The sequence below is a fragment of the Hippichthys cyanospilos genome, chromosome 8, assembly GCF_059441005.1.
Source record: "Hippichthys cyanospilos isolate Australia breed blue-spotted pipefish chromosome 8, RoL_Hcya_1.0, whole genome shotgun sequence".
NCBI lineage: Eukaryota > Metazoa > Chordata > Actinopteri > Syngnathiformes > Syngnathidae > Hippichthys > Hippichthys cyanospilos.
Genome location: NC_142376.1, coordinates 5828864 through 5855439, shown reverse-complemented (window position 1 = coordinate 5855439; position 26576 = coordinate 5828864). Strand labels below are relative to the sequence as shown.

General features: G+C 37.7%; 1 protein-coding gene across 1 annotated transcript in view; it reads right to left on the bottom strand.

Moving 5' to 3' along the window:
* Positions 1-3425, bottom strand: part of cdh5 (cadherin 5) — a 36594-nt gene extending 33169 nt beyond the window's left edge. Inside the window, exon 1 of the mRNA XM_088421260.1 lies at positions 3044-3425. The gene's annotated coding sequence lies outside the window, so the exon portion shown is untranslated. The remainder of the gene's footprint in view (positions 1-3043) is intronic.
* Positions 3426-26576: the final 23151 nt, after the last annotated feature.

Below are 26576 nucleotides of genomic sequence, written 5' to 3'. Positions count from 1 at the left end.
TAGGAAAAATACTAAAAACCTCACAATTTATTTCTCCCATGATCTCTCAAGCATTTTTTTCCCCCAAATTAGCCTACATTATGTAAATATGCTAAGAAATTCGATAAATTGTTTATGAGAGTTAGCAGGAGTTCAATTCATCTTTTTTCCAACAATGCCACTGGATATTTTCATCAGGTAAAAAGACTGCCATTTCGTGTAAACGTCATTAAAAGTAAATAGCGATGAATTCAGTGCAAAACACATTTTACGCATAAAGAAAAACATTGATTGTGACAATAGCTTCATGAATCGACCTCAGCAGAAAACTTCGAACATTTCCCCTTTTGAGCAAAAACTGTTTTATCTTCCTCCCCCTGTCAGTTTCTGAGAAATGACTTTTTGTTAAGGGGGGACTTATAAATCTCCCTATACAGTGGATCCCCACCATGTGAAATTAATCCGTTCCGGAGTTGGGATCGTGAGGCAAAATCGTCGTATGGCGAGCAATAGAAATCTATGCTAATTAGCAAATGCATTTAAAACCCCAGGTAAAAACATTACAATTTTATATATGTATTAAAAAATTGTATGTATATATATATATATATATATATATATATATATATATATATATATATATATATATATATATATATATATATATATATATATACAATTACATTATTACATTACATTACAAATATTAAACTAAAACATCATCCGTCGCAGTCCTGCTCAAAAACAGGGTGATCTCGAGTAGCTGGATGCTTTGCATTTATGTAGTAAGCTAAACTTGACTTGCTTCTGGAGTAAGCTCCTTAAATGCATAACTTGTAAAGGGTGCTGTCAGGGCGTTAAATTTACCATTAGTTAAATTTATCATTCATCGAACAAACAATTCTCACACGCTCCTCCAAGTTCATGTCTGCCTTCCGCTCTACTACAGGAGCCTATCAAGTTATGCCAAACACAATGACAGCCAATCAGTGTCCACTTCAGGGTGTGAATGACCAGTTTTCCCACCCCCAAAAACTCAAGTACGAGAATGCAACACAAAACCCCCCCCCCAAATATACAACGCTTTAATGATGACTGTAATTAATTGATCCCAAACTATTATTTTAACTCCCCTATTTATTAGGTTAATTATCATTATTATTGAGACAAAACGTCAGTCTAAATCAAAGTTGATCTTCCCCAAAGCAATCAGCGAGCGACTTGGGCCGAGCGGCCATCGTCACAGCTGGACAGCTTGTCAGGCGCTCTGACATCCATCCGAATGAATGAATGAATGCCTCTAATCATGCCCGCGTGTCTGTACATGTGTGTGTGTGTGCGCGCGCGTGTGTCTGTAACGGCGGGACAACCGAGTCTCCCAGATGGCACCCAAAGGATTTTCCCAGATTTTTTTCCCTTCTACTTTGCCTCTCCAGGAATTAGACTCGCGGCTTTGCTTGCATGGATGGCTTCCGACACAGCGAAACAACAAGTCAAATCACCTTTGTTGCAAATCCAAAGATAAGCGAGGACAAATACATTGAAATTGAATGTCTTCAAGTTTCCTATTTTATAAAACGTGGATAAACAGTCTTCTAATTGGTCAAATTAGCATAAGCCAGCAGGACCATACCATTTCGAGTTAGACGGGGTTCTAGACAGTTTTTTTCACAGGCCAAAACTGTGTCTAATTGGCAAATTTGGATTTGGCGCCATCTTGTGGTGTTGTCTAAAGATTTTTTTAATTTTTCCCATTTTCATTTGCTTTTTTTTAACTTGCATTTGGAGAAAGCTAGGGGCCCTTTTGGGGGGGGTTTCATGCCATTCGTTTGAATTTTTGCATTGCTTACTGCAGTGGGGGTATCAACTTGGGGTTACATAGAGACACTCCAGGGGTATGGGGAATTTTAACAGGGTTTCTACTAGTATCCGTGCTTTTTTCTGCTGTGACAAAAACAAGTATGTTTTCTTTTCAAATCAAGAGAAAATTAATTGGAACATCAAGAAACTTCGTGTTATACTTATTTGCAAAACTTATGACTTTATTTTGTTGAGTTTTACGCAGATGCGCACTCTCATTAGTGACGCAATTTTCCGGCAGACCAGACAGAAATAAAACAGGCGATGCTACACAAGCTATCTTCTGAATTTCGTTGATTAAACACAAATAGATTTGAGAGTTTTATTGTCATATGGAGAGTAATACTAAACAATGAAATTCTTATGTAGCACACCACATTCAAGCACAAATGTACTGTAGTTACAAATTTAATTAAATCCACCATTCCGTTCTAATTTTTTTCAATTAACTCTTTAAATTATCGTCTAATAGTAATAACAATAATTACTGATAAAATTCTGGTCAAAGACGTGTTCTATGGAGAGTAGCTGACAACCTTGACGAATTCTAATAAAAGCCAATTGAGCACTGTAGTGATAAGTGTGACCATCGGATGGCAGTGTTTCCACACATACAACACAGATATTACCTACATGCAATTCAAAGTAAGGAATGCAAGTCAGTTTTTCATATGAAACCACCCATAATTACAAAGACACAATATTTTGTTGGCCTTGAAAGGTGAGTAAAAATGCTAAATATACTAGCCCTCTTGAGATTTCCTTTTCCGATAACACTCGGCACTGAAAGAGTTAAAAATAGCTTCGCATTGATTAGGGGTTACTAAAAAAATAGTTCACAAAAAGTACATCACTGAAAAAATGATTAGTCCTGTTGTGTAATCAAACAATCATCACGTCATTTTATTATTCATTTATTGTCAATTATTACTAACACTGGGATAGCAAAATTTAAGCAAAGATTTTGTTGCAATTTTGGATGATGAAAAGTTTAGCTTTTTGGGATGACGGGATCTCAGGAAAATGGTCGTCATTAGATTGTGTGCCTAATGATGACACCATCACAGAATCGGGATATGATTATTATATATATATATTTTTTTTTGTAACGCCCAACATCAGGGGCAGAATTTTTGCATGGGGTACCAACAGCTGACGCAGGTGTACCTAATGAAGTGTCCCATGCGCGGAATCAAACTCTTACCTCTCAGTGCCCGAGCGTCCGAGACCACCGAACCCGTTCCGAATCCTTCCCGATTTGTTCCGATTCCTCTCCGCACACTCGATTTCTTCCCAAGCTTCCTTCCAAGTCTTCCAATCCTTCCAAATCGGAGCGATGACAAGCAGCTGAACGCACTTCCAGGGAGCAACTGGGGAATATTTCGAGAGCACCAACAGGTTCTCCTCCTCCTCCTATCTCTCCTCCCCTCAGATTTTACTTCACCCTTATGAGACTCTTTTAGAATTTAAAAAAAAAAAAAAAGAAAGAAAGAAAAGGTCACTGCCCACTTCCTCTTCCTGTTATTGTGTCCAGTCCTCCGCTACTGTTGGTCTTCCTGTCCTGGAGGGAAAGACCACCACCACCAAGCAGCAGTCTCAGGAACAGTGAGCTGTTTTTGGGGGGGTGCGCTTGCTAGAAATGATGGAGCGAGTGTATGTGAGGGAGAGAGAGAAAGGGGAGGGAGGGATGCAAGGAACGAAGGAGGGAGGGAGGGAGGGAGGGAGGGTGATGGAGGGCAAGGTGAGGGAGTGGAAGAAGGGAGGGGTGAGGAGGAACGGATTTATTATTCATGTGTTTGCGATAAGGATTAAGTTAAACAGGTTATTGGGGATAATCCACAGAGATTTCACCACATGAGGCGGCCGTGTGTGTGTGCGTGTGTGTGTAGGTGTGTGTGTGTGTGAATGAGATCTTGTCTAAGCTGATAAATGAGATGAGAGCGACGCCCTGCCACACACACACACACACTCAATTATAATAATATCACACACACACACACCAAAGTCAGAGTTGTGGAATGTGTGTGTGTGTGTGAAAGTGTGCGTGCGTTTCTTTGGGTGTGTTTGGCCATGTGTGAATTTTAAGTGAATGCGCGTTGCGTATAAATGAGTTTGTGTGCGCATTTTTCTAGTAAAATATCATGCTGTCTCCACTCTGCCTTTTTTTCCCTCCGGACATTTTCTTGCTCAAATTGGCGCCTTGTGTGTTGTTGGGTAAAAAAAACAAACAAACCAAAAAAAAAAAAAAAAAAACAAAGGGAAAAAAGGGGAAAACAAATATTGACTTTGAAATTCCCAAAGTGGGTAAGTGTGTGCTTGAATGTTGTTGTTTTCTTTCAACCTTCTCATTAGGGATGTTCAGTACCACTTTTTTTTTCAGACCATTACCAGTACGAGTAGTCCAACTCTTAAGAAGTCACTGATACTGACAGAAAGAACCGATACCACTAGCAGTTTTGATATGCAAAATTTCCCTGTAAAACTGTTAATGTTCCTTAAAATTAGATGCCATTGAAAGCAATTTTATATCATTTGCGCTTAAAAAAATTGAGTTAAAAACAATCCAATTGTGGGTATGGAAATTTGAAACAACTGGGTTAAAAATAACCCAATTATGGGTATGGAAATGACCAGTCTTATGTTTGGGTCAATTTGACCCGGTTCTGGCTTATTTTAAACACAACAACCCGAAAACTGGTCATTTTTTTAACAGGACAACCTATAAAAAATTGTTTTGTGCAAAAAAAGTTGGGTCAAATAAACCCAAATATTAGGTCAATCTTTAAAAAAAAAAAAAAAATGTAAACCCATAATTAAGTTATTTCAAAGACTAACTGGTTTTAGAGTGTCAACATTGTAATTTCTAGTTTGTTATGAATAAAAAAAAAACCTTGCCAAGGGAACAGATGGTCCTATTATAGGCTGCCATCATGATCCATTGAAATAATGTCAGCTATCTGATGGATACCGATACTTGGTATCGATACTCGGCCATACCCACTTCTCGTCATACACAAATTAATTTTTTCTTCCTGAGAGTGGTTTTCAAAGGGGACCTCAGAGTTTGTCACATGTCATTTGACCCATCTTTGTTTCCTTGCTTTTGACATTTAACATTTGACATTATAAAATCTGGTGTAGCCAATCACGGTGCAATGCAGAAAGGAAGTCTGACTTGTATTTCCACTTCCTTAGTTTTTCCTTAAAACTCTGCGGCGCTTGTTTATTTGGCTTTTAGGTGTCTGTTATAGTAACTAGCATGCTAAATGGGTTATTTATAATACCTGTTAATTTGAGTTTACACCTGTTAGCTCAAATTGCTAATGACAAGCTATGCTAACAAGCCTAGTAAAATTCCATGCCGTCATTGTGAAGAATTCAAATACTGCCATTGTTATGGTCGATTGAAAGATCATAGCCAAACTGCCTTGTATTAATCACAAAATAATATTTTTGGGGTAAAAATGTTAAACATATGCTATAATAACCGGGCTAGCTACACGCTAGGCCTGCCGCTGAGAAGCAAACACTCCTCGGCGCTCTCGTCTTTGATCTTATGCTACGTTAGCTTAGCATATTGTTTTGAGATCCTCGTGTCACTTCAAAGCCCTGCCGCAAACTCATCTTGCAACTTCTGTCTTTTAATTGAGTTTAAAATTAAAAAAAAAAGTGTCACTACGCGTTGGTTCCGGGAGTTTTACAGCTTTCGCGACCCTTGCCCAATCAGAGCCTGCGGGTGGGCGGGCTTAAGAGACTGATTAAGTAATCTGCTTGTCATCCCACAAAGTCACTATGATGAGGTTTTGAAAAGCTCGTTGAAAATCACTGACGCTGTGGGAGGTGCAACGAGCAGGCAATTAACTCCTGAGCGAACCCCGGAGGCATCAACTTTCACACACACGCACACACTTATACACACACACACACACACACACACACACACACATGGAGCGAGATTGTTATTCCGCTTGGAGCAAAGTGAGGGAAGTGGCTGGATCGTAGAAAAACAAGACACTTTTCATCAGCAACTTTACCCAAGAGTCACGTCATGCAGACGGTCAGCGACCAGCTAATTCCAAATGACCGGTCGCAAAGGTGTGGCACAGATGTGCAAGTAAAAAGTCCAGCTCAAGTTTTAACTCCTTCAGCGCCAAGTGTTAACGGAAAAGGTAACATCTAGAGTATATTTAGTATTTTAACTCACCTTTCAAGGCCAACAGAATATTGTGTGCTATGTCTGTGTAAATATGAGTGCTGCCTTATGAAAGATTGACTTCCATTCTTCAGTTAGAATTGATGTAGGTAATAGCTGTGTTGTATGTGTGGAAACACTGCCATCCAATGGTCACAGTTGTCACTACAGGGCTCACTTGATTTATGTTAGGTAATCATCTGCCAAGGGTGTCAGCTACCCCCCATAAAAAATGTATTTGACAAAAATGTTATTGTTTGTTATTGTTATTTTTATTTTAAAAGACGTGAATTCTTGTCTATGGCACTGAAAGAGTACTGAAAGAGTAATTTTGTTCTGTAGTGCTTTGTTTGTATTTGCATCAAGATTTTAATTTTTTTCAGTTTCTTTCTGTTCTGGGTTTTTGGGGGGCTTTGCTTTGTCTTTTCATACTCTGAGTGGTTTGGCCTGTTGTTCATGTTAGTTCAGAATTCTGTTTCCCTTGTTAGTGTGATTGCGTCCACCTGTTCGCATGAGCCTGCTTCCCTCGTGTTGGCCAATCAGCTCACTTTTCCAATTGTGTCTTTTCCAGGTGCTCCTTGTTGGCTCGTTAGGTTTGAGTGTATTTACTTTCCTGTTTCCATTCAGTTCTTGTTGGGTCAGTGTGGAAGTGCTGCGACATTTGTTGCCGTCCCTTCGAGTTTGCTAGTTTTTTTCGTCATTTTTATGTTAAAATAGTTTTTTTGTGAGCCTAGATTGTTTTTCTGCATTTGGGTTCCACAACCTTCCACCCCACCTTTTTTGCTGATTCTTGACTGTAAAGGACAATATCTATACAAAACAGCACAATACCTACGTAAGAATCTTTACTTATAGACACTTTCGTAACAAAACTTTGTAGCGAAAATAACATGAAAACATAAACATGTTTGTCCAAGAGTTCTTAAGACTTTAAATCTCAATTGTTTTTCTTATCACAAGGAAATTCATTTTCGAAACTTCCTTGCAACACGAGAAATTAAGTGTTTCTGAAAGATTATGGCCTCGCCCAGGAATAACCAGGGTTATTCAAACCTGCACCCCCCCGTGTAAAAATGTTCCATCCACGTGTCTTTGTTTATTGAAAAAAAATCACTGCTACATGTCTGTGGTTCTGTAGTTGCATTGCAATTGAAAGAGAACACAGTAAAATAAGCGAAACATGAAAACAAAGCCAGCTAAGGGGTTTAACCCTCAGATATAATACACCTTCATGTTTAATACATGGGACGAGATTGCAGTGAACAATCATGTTCACCGGATGGCATTATCATGCTTTCCATGACTCTAAAATGGTGGATGTCATTCTCGTTTATAACTGCCTGCCCTGCAACTATAGAAGACTGTTTCGTTAACATTTTGTCTAAATTGAATCTGTCATGTACACTACAAGTGAAACAAAGTATTGCTGAAGTTTAATTTACTAAAAGAAAAAACGTCATTTATTTATGGAATTAAAAAAACTTCTAGCTTGCATTTCCTGGCCAAGAGCCAATCAAGAGAAAAATGCAAATTTGGTCTGTATTCATTAGTTACTTCACATCCCAGAATGCTCTTATCAGCAAGAAAGACGAAACCACGACGAAGACAGTGAGCAATTCATAATACATTTTTGGTAAAGTCGGCAGTTCCGACATTCTTAATTCACTTTTTTTTTTTTTAGCAGTCCCGTCAATCGTCTTCAAAACGGGCGTCCTTCTGCGATGGACTGATGGACAGCCCGTGCTGACAAAGTGCCCACCTCTGCAAAATATAGTGAATAGATGAATTGAAATTTCTTCTCTGTTTAGTCACTACCACATTTGTGTGCATTTAAATATTATTTTAGTCTGAGAATCTGGGGAAAAGTGACAATCTGACAGGACTAAGAATTGACGTGTGTCACTTTTGAGCATCAAACCCTCTCGAATTGGACATCAAAAAGGAGATAGGTTAAAATAGTAGACTTTACATTGACGCATTTGAACAATTCCTGGAGGAAAACTAAGAGAACGGCGAGCATGTCAGCTGCCTCTGCGAAGAATGACGTCTGTCCCCGCGCCGATCAAACACGACACGGCAAACATGACGGAAAATCGCTTGTTTACCCGCTGCTTTGCCTCCGCTCGAGCACGCCGCGCTCTTGGCCTACTTTCCTTAAAAAAAAAAAAACTCCAAACGGTGTCCTGGCTGGCTGACATGTAAGAAAGCGGTTGATGTTCTCCCGGATGGTTGCGGGACGGCAGGAGGACCACCGGGAGGCCGACATCAAGGACCGCCATCCAGACGCGTCAGGAACGAGGCGAACGACGAGAATGTCGAATGCGACGCTTTTTTTTTTCCATTTTGAAGGAGCTACTTTTTTGACAGAGCTTCACTCCTTCTAATCAAAACACAATGTTGTACTTCAAGCAAAGACAAACAGGACCAACATTCCCTTAGTGGTTTCTACTTTGAGGAACATCCATATTCCCTGATTAGCCCGACAGCTGTGAAATCCAAGCTGGTGGCTGATGCCCGACCCGATTGGTCGGTGCACTTCCTTTCCTCTCGCATGCTTAGAAGCACTGAACTATGGCCCATTGTGATGGCTCGGTACATTTGCCCTTTGCTATAAGAAAGAATCGAGTTTATTTATAGAGCTTATTTAAACGCATCTCGCACTGAGCCGAAGTGATCTACGAAATATAATAAAAATAGTGGAGGTGAAGATACATTAGGAGGGGTACGTAAGATTTGAACAGGGTTTCAAATGCTTCTTATGCCGTGACAGGAAAACTAGGTTTTTCTTTTTAAATTAAGAGCAAATTAATTGGATCATGAAGCATTTTATTAGTTAATTGTGTTATTGTGACTTCTTTGCAATAGTTTTTTTGCCTTTATACGAGCTGTTAAGTTGTATCGTTAGTGACATAATTTTCTGGAGTCAGAAATCAAACAGATGATGTTGCGCGATGTCGTCTGGTGTTTCTGAATGTAACACACGACAAATATAATTCCAAAGTTTAATAAATCAGACACTGGCGGTATGATACTTTGTATTGCCGTAACGCTCCAAATATAAGATGCACTTTTTTTTTCCAAAAATGGAGACCGAAGGTATGGGCTTTCGGATTACAGTGGAGAACTGTTCACAAAAATAACTTATTAACATAATTATTAATAAATATTTGTTCCCCCAAAATAATCAACATAAATTGTCAGACCTGTTATCAAAAAAAAATATCCAAAGCCGCTGATCCTCACAAGAGAAGCTTCTGCAGAGAACCCACGCAGGCTCAGGGAGAACATGCAAACTCTACACAGAAAGGCCGGAGCCAGGTGGATTCGATCTCAGGTCCTACTAACTGTGAGGCGGACGTGCTATTCACTACGCCACCGAGCCGCCTCAAAAAGAAATAATTATAAATAAATATTTGCCCACAGATAAATAGTCAACAAATGTGGTTTGCGGGTACTTGGCTGAAAAGTTACCATGAATTTGCACTTGATGTACAGGTGGGAACCATTTGCAAAGAAATAAAATGAAATATGTAATTTTCTATTTGTGTTTTCCAGGCACGTGAAGGCAAGAAAAGCACAGGAGCTAGAATGGATCCCTGGGGGACACCAGAAGAGTTCAAGATACTAAAATACATCTTTAGAGGAGGTAAGAATAAATCCAGTTTTGAGTTTTTTCAGTACTTGTGATCAACTCACCAGGGCATGTTTGGAAATGTTGGCCCAATATAATTTGTTGACACAAATGGGCGTGGCCAGAGAATCCGATGTTTTTCTTGCTTACTGCCACCTTGCAAATTATAAATCAACAGATTGCAGCGTTGTTTCATGATTTAATGGCACGGCCAAGGAAAACCCTTCCGGTATGTTGAATATTCATGTTGCTCCCAGTGTGATCTGGTAAGGAGGATTAAATTCAAGTCTGCGATGATTCCGCGCTGATTGTTGCCGCCGCTTGGCCGCCGCTTGCATCATCACGTGCTCGCTGGCTGGCCTGCGTATGAGAAAAAGGGGAATAACGAAAGCGAAGGAGACGAAGGGGAGCGCCACATAATAACTTGCCCTTTAGCGTCCGCGCGGCTAATGCGTTTTAGCAAGTGTTACAACATGTCTATCATGTTGCAGAATATTCGTGTTGATGCAGTGGTCAAAGCTTGTGTGAAAAAAAAAAGATGGCTTTATTTTCCGAATATAATGAGCTTTTTTTTAAAAAAATATAAGACTCCAAAAATTTAGACTTTATACACAATTGAGACACAGTTTGTTCATTGGTTTCCACTATGGTGGATATTTGTAGTCTATTTTTGGGAGCTGCACTGCTAAGTTCTGGTGTCCTCGGTGGAGGACACTGTGGCTTTTCCAATTATGTCGTCTGGGGTTATTGTCTTGCTGAGACAAAATGGACACAATAGAGGACAGAAAATAGGCTGGCTAATAAGGTTATTGTAAAATGGCTCTTTAGTGTGAAATTGCGCATTATCTGCCCAAAATACTTTTATTCTGCTAAATGTTGGGGGGGTTTCCTCAAAATCATAAGGCTTTTGACCCAAAATGTTCTATTTGTCCCATTTAAAAAAAAATTGACTTAATTTTCACCAAAAACTGTTTTTTTTTTTTTACCATTTTTGATCTTGTGGAAATATGTATTTTAACCAAAAATACGCATCTATTAAAGGTGATGATGTTTTACTATTGTGACTTTTATTTGTCAAAATATAAGACGGTTAACCAACAAAAAATAATATTGATAAATGACACACTTTCATAAAAAAATAGTTTCTCATCTTTTTCCATCTGCAAATTACAGACTGAATGCAAAACTTTTCATGTAAAATAGGCTTGAAGATTTTATGTTATTACTTTTTAAAACTACCGGTACTTTTTCTTCATGTTGTTTTTTTCTTGAAATGTATTTAAACTTAAAAAAAAAAATCCTAATTAGATTTATTTTTAAATCATGTGTTACTGAAAAAAAAAAACGACTTTATTGGACAATTTGTATACTATATATGACTTAAAAAACTGTCTTAGTATTATTCGTGTTTTAGCAAAAAATAACTTGAATTTCATTTTTTCAAAACAATACTTTTACATATTTATGGATGTCATACAAAATATTATATAGCACATATTTCCTGAAAAAAATATTTTACTGCACTATATTTGAGAAATATGACTAAAACAAACATGCTTAAAATATCATTTTTTAAAAACATTACTTAAAAAAAAATCTTCATTGTAGCATATTTGGTAAGTATGACTTTTTAACCCCCCAAAATAAAAGACTTTTTAATTATTTTATTGTAATAATAATAATAATAATAATAATAATAATAATAATAATAATAATCTTGTCAATCTTGTCATTTATCATTTGATTTTTTTAAACTTTTCCTGAAAAAAATCTTTATTAATCTGAGAAATATGACACATTTATTACTTTGTCTTAATATTCTTCAAAATTCTATTCCATTTCAAAAAACATGTTTTTTTTTCCTGTCCAAAAAAAAAAATCATGCTTGAGGAATATGACTCATTATCTGCTAACAATTGGAAAAAAAAATAGACATTTCATTATTTTACGATAAAAAAAACATGTAATAAAATACATGTAGCTGCGGTGGCAAGGTTCATTAGTTGTAGCATCCTGATCCTAACTCTGCGTGTATGCGTGTGTGTATATGTGTGTGTGTTGTGTAAATATCTAAAACTCCCTGAGGACCAATGATGAGGAGATGATATCTTCTGATGTGTGCCCTTTAAAAATAGCAGGCTCGCTGTCCACATTGTTTGCCTTTATATGTCTATGCCGGTTTATAAGTGAGTATGTGTGTGTGTGCGCGCACGTTTGTCTACTGTACTTGTCTGGCATAAGTGTGGCACTAAGTAACAACTATTAGGATGTGTCAGTCCGCATGACTGACTGCTACATAATGTGTGCATGTATGTGTGTATGCACAACTCCAAAAACTGACATATACGGTAATGTGAAATACTGCCACAGGGAGGATGGAGTTGTTAAATATGACAAATAAATTGGGTTACAGCTTGGAGGTACACACACACACACACATATATATATATATATATATATATATATATATATATATATATATATATATATATATATATATATATATATATATATATATATATATATATATATACATCCCTCGTTTTTCGTGTTTCATGGTTAATGGGGACCATAACACCCCCACCCCACCCCCCTCCCTGCGATAAGTGTTTTTTGTTGTGTCACCCCCCCCATGGAATTTTCATGTATGTGTATGTGGATACCTGACCTTTTAAATGTGAAATGTATTTAGACTTTACGTATTTAAGACAAATATTACTGCAGCATATTTTTACTAGAATCTTAAATTAATAAACTTTTTACATTAACTGTAGTTATCCCTTTCCATCCATTTGGCTGTAGTCTCACGGAGAGCCGCGGTTATATTAGCGGCGTCCGTAAGTCTAATTAGAGTGAAGCGTGGAGCTGACTAAAATTGGTAACGGTCAAAGTTTACACTTGAAACTCCCAATTTCTTACAAAAGTCTAGGTATGAGGTTAACAACGATCTGCTGCAGCGCTGTTCTCCTCTCTCCTTTCGCTCCTAGTAGCGTGTGTGAGTTTCATGTGGGAGACGGGCACTTCTCTTTTGGTCTACCTGACAGGCGTCTGAGTTTCATGAGGGAGACGTGCACTCCTGCAAGACACGTGATTAACCTCTTTGATTAGACGGTCATGCCGGGAACCAACCACGTGTCTTGTAGGAGTGCCCGTGACATGAAATTAGGCTTTTGTATCCGAAAATTAAAATTGAGGTGTTGATATATTCGTATTCTACACTTCATTCCCTTTACAATGTAACATAATACACAGCGGTATCTCAAAAATGGACATAAAATGACAACAGTTTTGATGTTGAGTATTTGAAATCCCAAGATCTCAGAACAACAAAAAAACAACACATTTGAAGTTTTTGGTCATTCATCTTTATTGCCTTATTTTCATACATATCGATTACAATTTGAATCTTTTGACTGCTCACTTTCGGCTTAGGACATTTGTTTTATCCAAAAAAGAAAAAAAATATTTTAAGTTCAATTTTGTTTAGTCTTTCTTGGTTTGATGCAATCGTTTTTAGAAGAGCAAAAAGTGTCAGAAGTCATTTCGAGAATTTTTCAGTTATCAGTGGTAGACTAGTTTTAAATTCAGTTTTATCAGTTTTGAAAGGCGACACTTCCTGGTGTATTTGCAAGTCGGCGCTCAGCTGTGATGCTCCACATTTGAAAGTGTGTTTATCTCTAAACGGAGGCCAATAAACGCAGCGTTAGCGATGCTCTTTGAAGTTGCTGCTTGGACACGGTGAGCACTGCGGAAGAAGTGGAGGGAGGGCTTGTTGAAATGCTCACAAAAGAAAATTATTCCTGAAATATTGGGACTTTTTTCCCCCTGAAAGTCTAAACCTCATATGTTTCTCCTTTTTATTGTAAAAGAATCAAATATATCAATTTTTACCTTGAAAAAAGTGACTTAATTCTCATGATTATTCTCCTTATAATAATAATAATAATAATAATAATAATAATAATAATAATAATAATAATAATAATAATAATAATAATAATAATAGAATGAACTTACATGTAGCATTCATCATTATATTTTTTTATATTGCAACCACTGATATAACTTAGTCCATTTTGGTAAAAAAGTCCGGTTTTACTTTGACAGTTCCTGCGATTTGTTTCAACATGTCTGTTTTGTTCCTCTTCTCAATCTTCCATAGCGTTTCTTTTACGCTTTTTGCTTTCTGTGGCTCATTGTTACTTGATTGTGTATTACTTGGCCTGTATATATATATATATATATATATATATATATAATTTGTGTGTGTGTATATATAGACAAAATGAACACAAATAAATAGGAAGTGTGTTATTTAGTAAAAAAAAAAAACTTTATTCTGAACTTGATGGCGTTGTCCTAGAAAACTACGTCATCCAATTCACTTTATGTCTTTTAAAAGCTGCACAATCCTCGTGTATTTATTTCTATTCATCTCTAAATGGAGGTTAATATACGTACGCAACGCTGTTAGAAGTTGTTTCCGTGAGAAGCAGGGGTTGTTCTAGATGCTCACAGAGTTTTCGACGCCCACACAATGTTTAAGAAAAAAAAATCTGATGCTTAAGAGGCTACAAATATCTGTCTCGTTTTCCACTTATCGACCTGGCGTTGCGCTCGTCTTTCATCACTCGTTCGCCTCACTGGGCGCAATCTGAAGGTGATGGTGTGCATTTTCAGGGTTGGTAAAGTTCACGTCAAATTTGACTCGTTTTGACAGCAGAAATACCATAAATGTCTTTCTTTCATGCTGAAATCCCATAACTTCTCCTGAATGGACACAATAACAAATATATTTTAAAATCTCATCATTTTCTGGAAGTGTTACAAATACTGAGGCTGTTTGGATTCAAATGGATTTTTAGTTTTTGTTCAATCAAGGCAAATTGTAGGAAAGGAGCTTTGCCTTTGGAATATCAGCAAGTTTATTGCTAATATGCAATTCAACATGTCATAGTCGGCTAATGAATAGCATCAGTGTCTGGTAGGCCCGCACAATTAATTGAATTTTATTCGCGATAACGATATTAGCTGCCGCGATTAATTGAGCTCATCCTCGGCGATATTAACATTTAAAAAGTCAAGCACTTTTTTGGATTACAAGTCAAATCAAGCACTTTGTCATCCTACCACCAGGGGGCAAAGTTTCCCATATGTTTGCATGACAAAAGCCTCAGCTTTTCTCACCCCAAAACATTATTTACCAGTGTGAAATGGTCTCTCACCTGATTCCTAATAAATACAGTGCTCACTGTCATTTGAGACCCATTTTGAAAAATCCGATTGGAATTGGAATAAATTCATTTTGAAACGACCGAAAATGACATTTTGACTGCTAATTGACTAAAATTTGTAAATAATGTTCTTGGTTTTAAGAAGACTTCATTTTTTTTCATTGCTTTGCACTCAAGTAAATTAGCTGTGTTGCCCTGTGTGCTAATTTTTTGCTATGTCTTGGGAGGTGAATTTGTTTTAATTATTATTTACTTTATTTATTTAGTTTATTATTATTATCTGTATCAAACCTTGAAGCCTTTTTTAAATACTGATTGTTTAAAATGGGGCCAATAAATAGATGAATAATCGTGATTAAAAATCGCAATTTTTAATATTGATCAAAATAATCGTGATTATTATTTTGGCCATAATCATGCAGGCCTAGTGTGTTGTGTTTAATGTCTTTAAGTCATTTACAGCCAGAGTTAGATTATATTACTGTCAATGAATCCTGAAAATGGATCTTTGACGTCTACAGCCGTCAATGGTAATGAATGAGTTCACTTTATTCTTATATTTGCTTCTTTTTTGGAAAACGAGTTCTTCTGTGTGAGAGAACAAGCACTAAGAAATACCCGAAAAAGTGTGCCAAAATGGGAAAACCGAGCATCTCTGCCCATCCAATCCAGAATTTTTGGCCCGAAAACAAAACAGATTTTTTTTCATCATCTGATTCAAACACGTTGATAGAATCAGTGGATTCCCAAACATAAACAATGCCAATCAGGACAAGCATGCTGCGTGAAGGAGTGGAAAAGCTGCCTCCAATCAACAAGGCTGCCAAAAACAACCCACTTGCAACCCCCACACCACACACACACACACACACACACAAACAACATTGCACGCACACACACAACCAGCGCACGCATTGGGAGCTTTTGCATTCCCCAAATCAAGTCTTAAAACAATAGTTTGTTTTCCCGGGAGAGCCGCTGATTGCCGTCTGTGATCTTTGCTCTTGTTCAAACATACAAACTGTGAGGAAAAGATGTCAGTGATACTTGGGGTTGGTGGTTTAAGACCCCCAGACTTTTTGACCAGGCAGGAATTTCCTCTTCCTTTTTCAGTGGCTGCAGCTGGAGGAAAAGAGAAAAAAATGAGTGTATTTTTGATAACAATGTGATTCGAAGATCGATTTTTTTTTTCTATAGCAGATGTGACTGAAAATGGCCAAGAACATGCGGTTTTGTTTTGAAAGGACTAAGAGCAAAGTACCACAAAGATCATATGGTTTCAATTGTTACTCTCCCTTGTTAAAAAAAAAAAAATGTATTTAATATTCCAACCCAGCAGTTCTCAAATTTGGGTTACGAATAAGTTTGGGGTACCTGAAAGCACCTCATGGGGTACAGATGATATTAACAGGATATCTTTAGGCATCAGCAAGCCTCATTTAATGCTTTTGATTGACGGGACAGGAAAAGTGCAGCTTTCTTTTCAAATTAAGAGCAAATTAGTTGGAAGATGAAACAACTTATTGCTACATTGTGTTATGGTGGCTCCTTTGAAAAAGGTTGTATGCCTTCGTATTGAGTTTTGTGTGTCGTCAAAAGTAACAGAATTATTCTGGCAAACAAAAACAGAAAGAAAACAGACGACAAACGCTATCTAAAATCTGCCTAAAGATAGCATTTAAAAAGCAGTTCCAAAGTTTTATAAACACACACAGCACTCAATTTTAACACATGTACGTAAAATACGTATGATAGTTTTTTCAACTCGTGAATAGTCACCGATACCAAGTACCGATACCAATACTTTTGATACACAATTTTCCCCCCGAAAATAACTAGTTTAAAGGACTATTTATTCCAATATAGCATTTTCAAAGTTCATGAAAGTAATGGCAATTCTCTCTTCTTCTAATTTGTGATTTTTAGCTCACATTATTAAAAGTACTCCTGGTATCGTTTGCTATTGCAGGTAGCGATACCTTAATCCTTGTGCGGTATTTTGTCTGATTCATTGATCTTTACATCATGGCCATTTCACACCAAAGGAAAAGCATTGAATTAAGACACTAGGGAGCTGAAATTTCACCCTAGATGGTGACATGTCCAATTTCAAAATGTCACGACCCCTTAGATATCACACCACCAGGGGTGTGCCATCCCTTGTCTAAAATACCACGAGAACGATGTGGAAGATCATGACCCGAAAATGGTCAAATACTGCACTAGGGGTAACAAAAAGGTCAAGAATCGGCCCAATACCAATACCCTCCCGTCCCTAATTTTGTCGATTTTTTGTAGATTTTATTAGCTTAATTAGTCGCATGAGAGCAACCTCTCTCACTGTAAATGTCACGAAAGATATGAGAGGAGCTGACAGAGTAATAAATGATAAACAAGTGATCGCCTGACCTAATGTGTGTGTGTGTGTGTGTTTTTCCGCGCGTGTATATGTGCGCTTTCGACACGTCAGCCACTTGCTGACGAGAGCGAGGAGCGACGCAAGCGTTTCAAGCGCAAATATTTTCAAAGGCGGCGTTGCTCGTCAAGGATGTTGTCAGGGAGGAGAGGCGTTGCATTATTTAGCGCCCGTCGCAGACAAACACATTTTGTTCAACCCTTTTTGGCCCCCTTTACAGGCTGTTGGTTTTTTCATGTGCGCAGTCAATTTTGAACTGGACTAGGAATAACCCCGGAATGATTCTCTCAAAAAAAAACGTATGAGCTTGTTTTGGGTCAAATATGAAGGGAAAACAATTGGAAAATGATGGGAAAATAACGATGTAATATTGTACTTTAGAAAAACAAAACATGTGTAACTTGACACGAATTATGTTGTGGGTCAAAAATGACAGCCAAGCTAAAATTTGAATGTAGTTTTTCAGTACAAGACTTCTGCTTGGCTTGTGTATAATCAGCATATTGGTTGAAAATTAATTTTGCAACCCTAGCCCAACTGCTGGAAAATTGCTTCACAAACAATAAGTGTAAAACCGAATAAAAACAAAGGCTTCCAAAGTTTTGCAAAAGCCACTGTAGCACAATTTAGCAATAATTTTATCCATGTTCAAATTAATTTGCTTTGAATTTGAAAATAAATGTACTGGTCATTTTCTTGTCACTGAATTTAAAACATTCTATTAGAATTACAGATGCATTCTTGTTTATAGATTTGTTCCCCTGTGTGTTTTGTTTGTTTTTATTTATTTTTTAAATCCTTATGCAGTATTTTGACCATTTTGGGTCATTTTCTTCCACCATTTTCTAGTATTTTAGCTAAGGGATGGCACACTCCTCGTAGTGTGATAATTAAGTGATCGTGCCATTTTGAAACGTAAAGTTTCCCATCTGGGTAAAATTTCAGCTTCTTTGTCTCCTTTTTGAATGTTTTTCCTTTGATGTGAAATGTCTTTGATGTAAAGTTCAACGTATAGGACAAAATACAGCACAAAATTAGCAACTATTCCGTTAAGCTAGCAACATGCCCACCGATATTACAACAGAAGAGAATTAAACATTGTATGCTGTATTTAAATACAGAAATGCTCAAAAAAATGTTACCTAAGTCCGCTTGCTCCGTTTAACTCCATTAATGAGAATTTAGTATTGTGGTACCATATTTTCCACACTATAAGGCGCACCGGATTATAAGGCGCACCCTCAATTAATGAAATATTTTAAAACTTTTTCAATCACAATGTAGTAATACTCAAATTAATAACAATGATAACTCAAATAATAACTCTAAACTCTCAATAGCATAATAACTCAATGTCAATATGACCAAGAAACAGGTAAAGCTTACTTAATCAGTTCATTCCCCATCTACGAATCCCAATCTCAATATTGATCCATATATAAGGCGCACCTGATTATAAGGCGCACCATCAGCTTTTTTAAAAAACAACCAAGCTTTTAGGTGCGCCTTATAGTGCGGAAAATACGGTAATCGTAAGTTCTCAAACATCTGCTTCTGCCAAACAGCAAGTAGCAACGTGCACCTCTAAATTCAGATTTTCCTGTATACTGTAACCCATAAAAATCTATGATATATAGTAGGGGTGGAAACGATGAACCTCGTTATTGTCAAGGTTCGCCATAATTCCAGTTTAATTGACGGCGGTCAGAAAATCCGCGCGGCTCTTTGTTCGACACAAGCCGGGCCGCCTAAAATGAGGCAATAAAAAAGCAGCTCACGATGTTGCAAAAGGAGTATTAAAATGCCAAAGGCGTGAAAGCGTTCGCCTCTGATTGGTCGCCCGGCTCGGCAAACAAGGTGAGAAAAGACAAGCTCCCCCGTTTAGAAGGAAAAAACGAAACGGCGGCTTTATCTTCTCAAATGACTGAATTGAAATGAAGGCACGCTGCAAACACAGAGCCAGCCCGAGGCGGCGCGCGCCAAATAAACATGCGCCGCACACTTTGTTTTCCCGTCCTCTGTCTCCTGCACCCAGGGCGTCTTCGGGGGAACTTGGCTTGACTCTTCTTTCGACTTATTCTTATGGCGGCGGTCCTCGCAGACGCCAAACCTTCACGTAAGCCAGCGGACCGTCTTATGATGCCAGTCTGTTCGTCATTGCGTCATGAATAGGCCAACAACTATGAATGGAAGCCCTTGTTGACTATGATACGAATGGACGCACAAATGTTACAGCTTTGTGTCTATCAAAAACATTCATGGTATCGGTACTTGGTTTAACCACATTGCTTAGTGACCCACAGGTGTCAAACTCCAGTCCTCGAGGGCCGGTATCCTACATGTTTTCAAATCTTTTCTCTCAAAAACACCTGATTCAAATGATTGGGATCTTTTTAAAGCTCTTGCAGAGCTTGCTAATGAGCTAATCATTTGAATCAGGTGTGTTGGGGAAAGAAAACTGGAAAACATGCAGGATGCCGACCCTCAAGGACTGGAGTTCGACACCTATGGAGGTGTCGAACTCCAGTCCTCGAGGGCCGATTTCCTACATGTTTTCAAACCTTTTCCCTCAAAAACACCTGATTCAAATGATTGGCATCATTTTGAAGCTCCTGCAGAGCTTGCTAATGAGCTAATCATTTGAATCAGGTGTGTTGGGGAAAGAAAACTGGAAAACATGCAGGATGCCGGCCCTCGAGGACTGGAGTTCGACACCTATGGAGCCTTAAACGTTTAAAATCCTTGTGTTTACACTTTGCAAACAGTACACATTGCATTTTTCTCCTAATTTTGTAAATGCTTTTAAAGGCGTAATGACGAAAGTTTTTTACGAACATGTTTTCTCTCAAATTGTTCGGTGGCATCCGTTCTATCCACACAAAAGTTAAATGTATTAACACCCACAAAAAATTGAAAAATGGTATGGTCTGTCTTTGTAGTCTTACATGATGACGACATTGCCATTAAGTGGTCTCTATCGCCACCTACTGTCTTGAGGTGAAACACGTCAACAAAGAATTTTCTGTTTGCTGACAGTTTGACCTCCGCTCAACGGAATGTTGCAAAAACTGCACTAAAATCAACGTCATAAATCCCTTTAAAATGCATCTCAAAAATTGTAATTATAATGGTTTTGTATGGTCCAAAATTTGGACAATGATTATTTTTGTACACAAAATCTCACACGTCCAGCTGCAATCACATAAAAGTGTCAAAATCATTGTATTTTGAAATTTTTGAAATTTTTGAAATTTTACGTTAAGTTTTAATCATCTGCGAGAAATTTCAGCTCCCTAGTGTTCTTTTCCAAATGGATTCTTTTATGATATCATAAAAAAAAATCATATTTGGTAACATATTGCCACAAGGGTTAATACCTGCGCAAATATCGGTCTGAAAAAAGTCATATTGAACATACGTAGTTTCAAATTTTGTCTTGACTTTCCTTTAAAGACACTTTATTGGACAAACATGTTGAATTCAATCCAGAATCTTTTTACTATCATAAAAGCAATGCCATCCACTTCTCCACTACGCTAAGCCGGTCCCCGAGTAGCCTAAATTGAAATGTGTCCAGTCTTGCAGACATACATACATGAATACATGCATGTAGAAATGTTTAAAACATCTTCCCTTACCCCTCTTCACCAAAAAAAAAAAAAAAAAAAAAGTCAAGGTCAGCTCACTGGAGGTTTTCTTTGAAGCTTGTCCGTGCAGCTGCGCCACACGAGCATCAAGGTTAAACACTTTTTATGTTTATCAGTTGAGGGCACCCCCCCCCCCCCCCACACCCCCACCCTCACTGATGATGCAACCTCTCCATACCTCTTGCCAAACTTGCCCCCCCCCCCCCCATCTCTTGTTTTAATGGCCTGAAGGTGATTCAAGCGGCCTCCTCGAAGGGTTTGCGGGCTGCAAGGTTGCCAGCAACGGCAGCTGCACACGCCGTGGAGTGTAATTACGCACACGTACGCAATCAGTGAGAAAAAAAAACACACACACACACAGAAACATGGCTTTCATGTCCTCTCTCGCTCCCCTCGTCCCAACTTGTTTTGTTTTCCGCCATTTTGGCTTTATCGCTTTCCCTTGCATCCCCCCGCTTTCACACCTATCACCCCCCCCCGCTTTCCTTCCAGTTCCACTCCGACGTCAAATTGCGGCAGAGTTTCATCATGAAAGCACAATCTCTGCTCTCGCCGCTAAACATGCAGACGTGTGCAAACACTCGCTGTTTAGCGCTTGCTAACATGCAGCGGCGAGATAGCGAACGGGGGAGGGTTTAGAAACACTACTTCCTCGGGTAGTTGGGGAAAAGTCAATATGGTGTTCGTATGCAAGGTTTGCAAGAGGGCTAATAATGTTTTTACGTGAACTTTTGGTTTGTAAACATTGATTTGTATCTTTCAGATGGAGTTTGGGTGTTTGTGTACACAATACACGTTAATATTCCATCTATTTTTTCTGCAATTTCAAAAATGGTAAGTTTGTTTTAGATTGAAGTTTTGTTTGGTTTGAATTTACTCTAAGAAGGAAAATTTGAAAAAGGCCTAATGTTTGCAAAATTAGAAGAGGTTCAAGAAATGGATGGATGGATGGATGGATGGATGGATGGATGGATGGATGGATGGATGGATGTGTAAATTGCTGGTAAGATTGGATGAATGGCTGAATGAGTAGATTGGATGGATGGATGGATGGATGGATGGATGGATGGATGGATGGATGTGTAAATTGCTGGTAAGATTGGATGAATGGCTGAATGAGTAGATTGGATGGATGGATGGATGGGTGTCTAAATTGGCGGTAAGATTGAATGAATGGCTGAATGAATAGATTGGATGGATGGATGGATGGATGATGGATGCATGGATGGATGGATGGATGGATGGATGGATGTGTAAATTGGTGGTAAGATTGGATGAATGGCTGAATGAATAGATTAGTGGGATGGATGGATGGATGGATGGATGGAGGGATGGATGGATGGATGGATGGATGGATGGATGGATGAGTAGATTAGTGTGATAGATGGATAAACAGCAGACTGAATGGATGGAAAGAAAAATGAATGGATGGATGGCTGGGAAAAAAAATGAATGTAATGTAATAGATCTAAATATCCATCTCTGGTTAAATGTTATTTAAAAAGTGTCATACAAAATAATATTTTGCAAAAATACCATTGCTTATAGTTTTTTTCAAGAATTAGTAAGTCATTATATATATACTGTATATATATATTTTTTTATTTTTTTATTTTTTTATTTTTTTCCCAAAGGTTTAATGTTCATTTTTTAAGCCGTTGAGTTTGTTTTAGTCAATTTGCTTTCATATTCTTGGTTTGATGTTTTGGGGCATATGAATAAGAAAAGAATACAAAGTTAATCCTGGGATTCCAACAAAAACAATAGTTCAAATCTGCCCAACTGATTAAATAGAATAATAGTAAACTTTTACAAAACATGCTTTTAATAAACTCCAATCATTCCAACAGCAATCCGCCTATCCATTTTCTTAAACACAAAAAATAAATCCAGCAACGTTGAAGTCATGCCATCTGATGAAACAATAGCACACTCTGATGATAGAGAACGAAAACAAAAATCCTTTAACAAAATACATTGAAAAGTCTTTGTCATCTCCAAGATGGCCTCGCGTCACATCTCAGTGGAAGTTTTCTTTGAACAAGTGAGCTCACCTCATTGGTGTGCACTAAAGGAAGTTGACGCAGACCGCCTCAAACGTCTTGAAGAGTCACACCATCAACATCAAGTCGAGGAAACGGGACTCCGTTCCCATATAAGGATATGCTCCCATCCTGAATGCGCTGGGAATCATTTAGAACCACTTTGTGGGGGGAAAAAGTGCTCATAATCTGTACTTAACAAGATATACAGATGATAGCTAATGAGCTAGCAAGTTAGCTAGCATCGGCTCATGTTTATGGTTTTCCCATGAAAAAGCTAACCTTGTGAACACGGTTAAAAATAAAGTGAAATCAACTAATGATAACAATTGAAAAATACATCTCAATTGTGTTTGGATTTTTTTTTTTTACCCTTTCACTCCCAATTCTTTTTTTTTTCAATAAAACATCTGGCACATTTTGTTTATTAGTAGTAGTACTAGTGATACTAGTGTACTTGAAAAAATTAGTTAAGAAATTCACACTTCCATAGATTAAATTACAGGCCCTGGGATTCTTTTTTGTTCCATCTGTTTTTCATAGTAATAGTAATAATAATTATTATTATTATTATAATTGTTAGGTCCAAGCAACCTACTACATTCAATAAACAACAAACAGGAAGGAAGACAATTAGATTTTTATTTCTCGAGAGGAGAGCAGACAGGAATCTGGACCTTCTCAGATTTTCTTCCAGTCTCGCAGTACTAGATCGTTAATTCATGAGTGATTGTAAACACAACCTGACAATGGGCCCAGCACTGGCTAGTTGTGTTTGGAAAAGTTGCTAAAGGCCACTAGAATCTGTAGATCTGTGTGTAATGAACCGCTAAGATGCCATTTTATGTTATTGCTACGATTCCTGTACCCACTGCAATTTTTTTGAAAAAATGTGGGACGCATTGTCCCAACGGGAATGAAAGGGTTAAATTCAGATTAGGCCCATTTTTCCAGTTGACAACACCAAACAATTTTCACAAATTTGTAAAAAGTCTGAAAAAAGTAACACTCAACTAAGTCCAAAAACCTGAAAAGTACTATATTAAAAGTATTTTTACTTTTGTTTGTTGTAACATAACTACTAACATCATTTTTTTTTCTTTTTGGTAGCTTTTCCCTATTCCGAGACACTAGCGAGGTTTTTCAATCGCTGAATGTGCTCTCAAAGATAATGTGAAGTACAAACAAACAACGTGGGAGCCTTCGCTTGGCCTTATCTGGCCAATCCCAAATCAGGTCCCGCCAGAGCTTCCTCTCGTCTCCATGGCAACAAGCTCTGACTTCCTGCAAGTGTCCTCCAGCCGGGGAGTGTCAGCGTTTTGTTTGTGTGCGCGCTTAAAAGCTCAAATACTTGATACAAGTGCCAGCTGGCTTTGTTTGGAACCACCAAAATGCAAATTAAAAAAAAAACAAAAAAAACACAAAAGCACAACATGTTCAAGTTTTTAAGTCACTCTTCAAGTTAGGGTCTTAAATTAGGGTTTCAAACAAGGGTTAAGAGTGTAAAGTTAGGCATGTTCAGGGTTTAGAACTACAGTTAGGATTTTCGATTTGAACTTGAAGCCAGTCTTAGGGTTTGAAATTAGATTTTCAATCTTAGGTTTGGGTTTGAAATTAGGGTTTCTATTCTTCTTTGGGGATTTAAAATTTGATGTTGAATACCACTTATTTCGGACCAATACCAATACTAGTACTCAACTCTTGAGAAGTTGTTGAAACCGTTCCAAGGACTGAAACAACAAGTAAATTTGATAGACAAAATCTCCTCCAAAATACAAGTAGCGACTGTCATCGCAAGTATCGATACCCTGGAACCGATATTAGGATCAATACTCAGCCATGCTCAGTTTTTCAGAAATTTTCTAGTTGGTTTAGTGTTTCAAATGAGGGTTTAAATTGTGAGATTGTGGTGTCAAGGGTTAGGGTTTGCATGAAGGTTTCAAGACAGTTCAAATTTTTAAATTAGGGCGTTAAACAAGGCCTTTATTTTTAATATTAGGGCAGTGCTTCTCAATTATATTTTGCCAAGCCCCACTAGGAAAAAGAAAACATTTCACGCCCACCACCACACTCACGATTATTTTTGATAAAAAATTGTATAAGTATACCTAAAGCTGAAAAGGAAAAAGCAACATAATATAAACTTTCAACAACTGTTAAATTATTTTTCACCGAGTTTATATTGGTTACAGCTTAGTCTAAAACTGAAAAAAATAAACTGGTGCATCGAATTGCCCTAAACTTAAAAAAAAAAAGGATGAAATACAAGACAAAACAAAGCTTTTACCCCCTTGTATTAGGGTTTTAAGATCAGGAAAGGGTTTCAAACTAAAATAAAGGTAAACAAGTCGGTTTTAAACTGGCATTAGGGTTTCAATTATAGATTAGCCTTTCAAATTATTGTTAAGGTAAATTAGAGTTGAGAACTTTGTTGTTGTTGTTTTTTTCTCGTAAGAGTCCAGATTTTAAATTAGGGTTTTATCGACCGTTTTGGGGTATGAAAAAAGGTTAGGATTTAAAGCCAGGGTTATGGTTTCGAATCTGGTCTTAAATTAGGTTTTAAAGACATGGTTAGGGTTTGATATTATGATTTCAATTGGGATAAGGTACGCTTTTACGTGTTAGGATTTCAAAGTAGGGTTTCAAGTCTGACTAACATATTGGGGTTTAATACCTTGGTTAGGGTTTCAAGCATCAATGATGGTTTTCCAGTAGGATTTCACACCGAGGGTTAGGGTTTGAATGTTTAAGGTTTCAAATTAGGGTCAGGATTTGAAACAATGATCCAGATTTTTTTTTTCAAGGCTTCCAGACAAGGTGGTTCAAATTAAGGTGTTGAACTGGGAGTAGGGTTTTAAATGGGGGTTCAAAGCTTGGATTGATGTGTTTCTAGGTTTCAAGACTAGATTGGGTTTTAGCAACCAGTTGTGCGCTGCATGTCAGGGGCATTTTCAGCGTCGGCCTATTTGCGACAGGACAGGACATGACAGGACAGGACGGCTTCTCACCTATAATCCATTGTAATGAGTCACCTGCCGTGTCTGCTCTCATGTATCACCAATTCAACTCTGCCGACCTCGAGGACAAAATTAAAAAAAAAACAAAAACGAGAGCCGCATCGTGATGGCCGAACTTTGAAAAAAAAAAAAAAAAAAGGTCTGCCTGGCGGTAAAACGTTTTGCAGCTGTGCTACTGACCTGAGTCACACAAAGCTTCCTGCCATTCAAACAGTAGCAACACACACACACACACACACACACACACTAGGATTTCCTTGACGGGAAGGAAATTTTAGCTACGTTGTTTCAAGACCTGCTTAAGGTCTCAAACAAAGCGTAGGAATTTGAAATGATTTTAATTTGGGATTCCACAACTGGGTTGAAGAAGCAAAAAATTGTTGAGGGTTGTAATGTTGTGTTTTTGAGCCAGAGTTGTTCTTTCAAATTTAGGTTAAGGTTTTAAGTGTTGTTTCTAAGTAAGACTCCAAGGGAATTAGGATTGAAGCGTTTGAGTAAGGTTTGATGTCAGAATTTCCAAAGGTTAAGGTTCCAAGTTTCAAGCCTTTTTTATTGTTT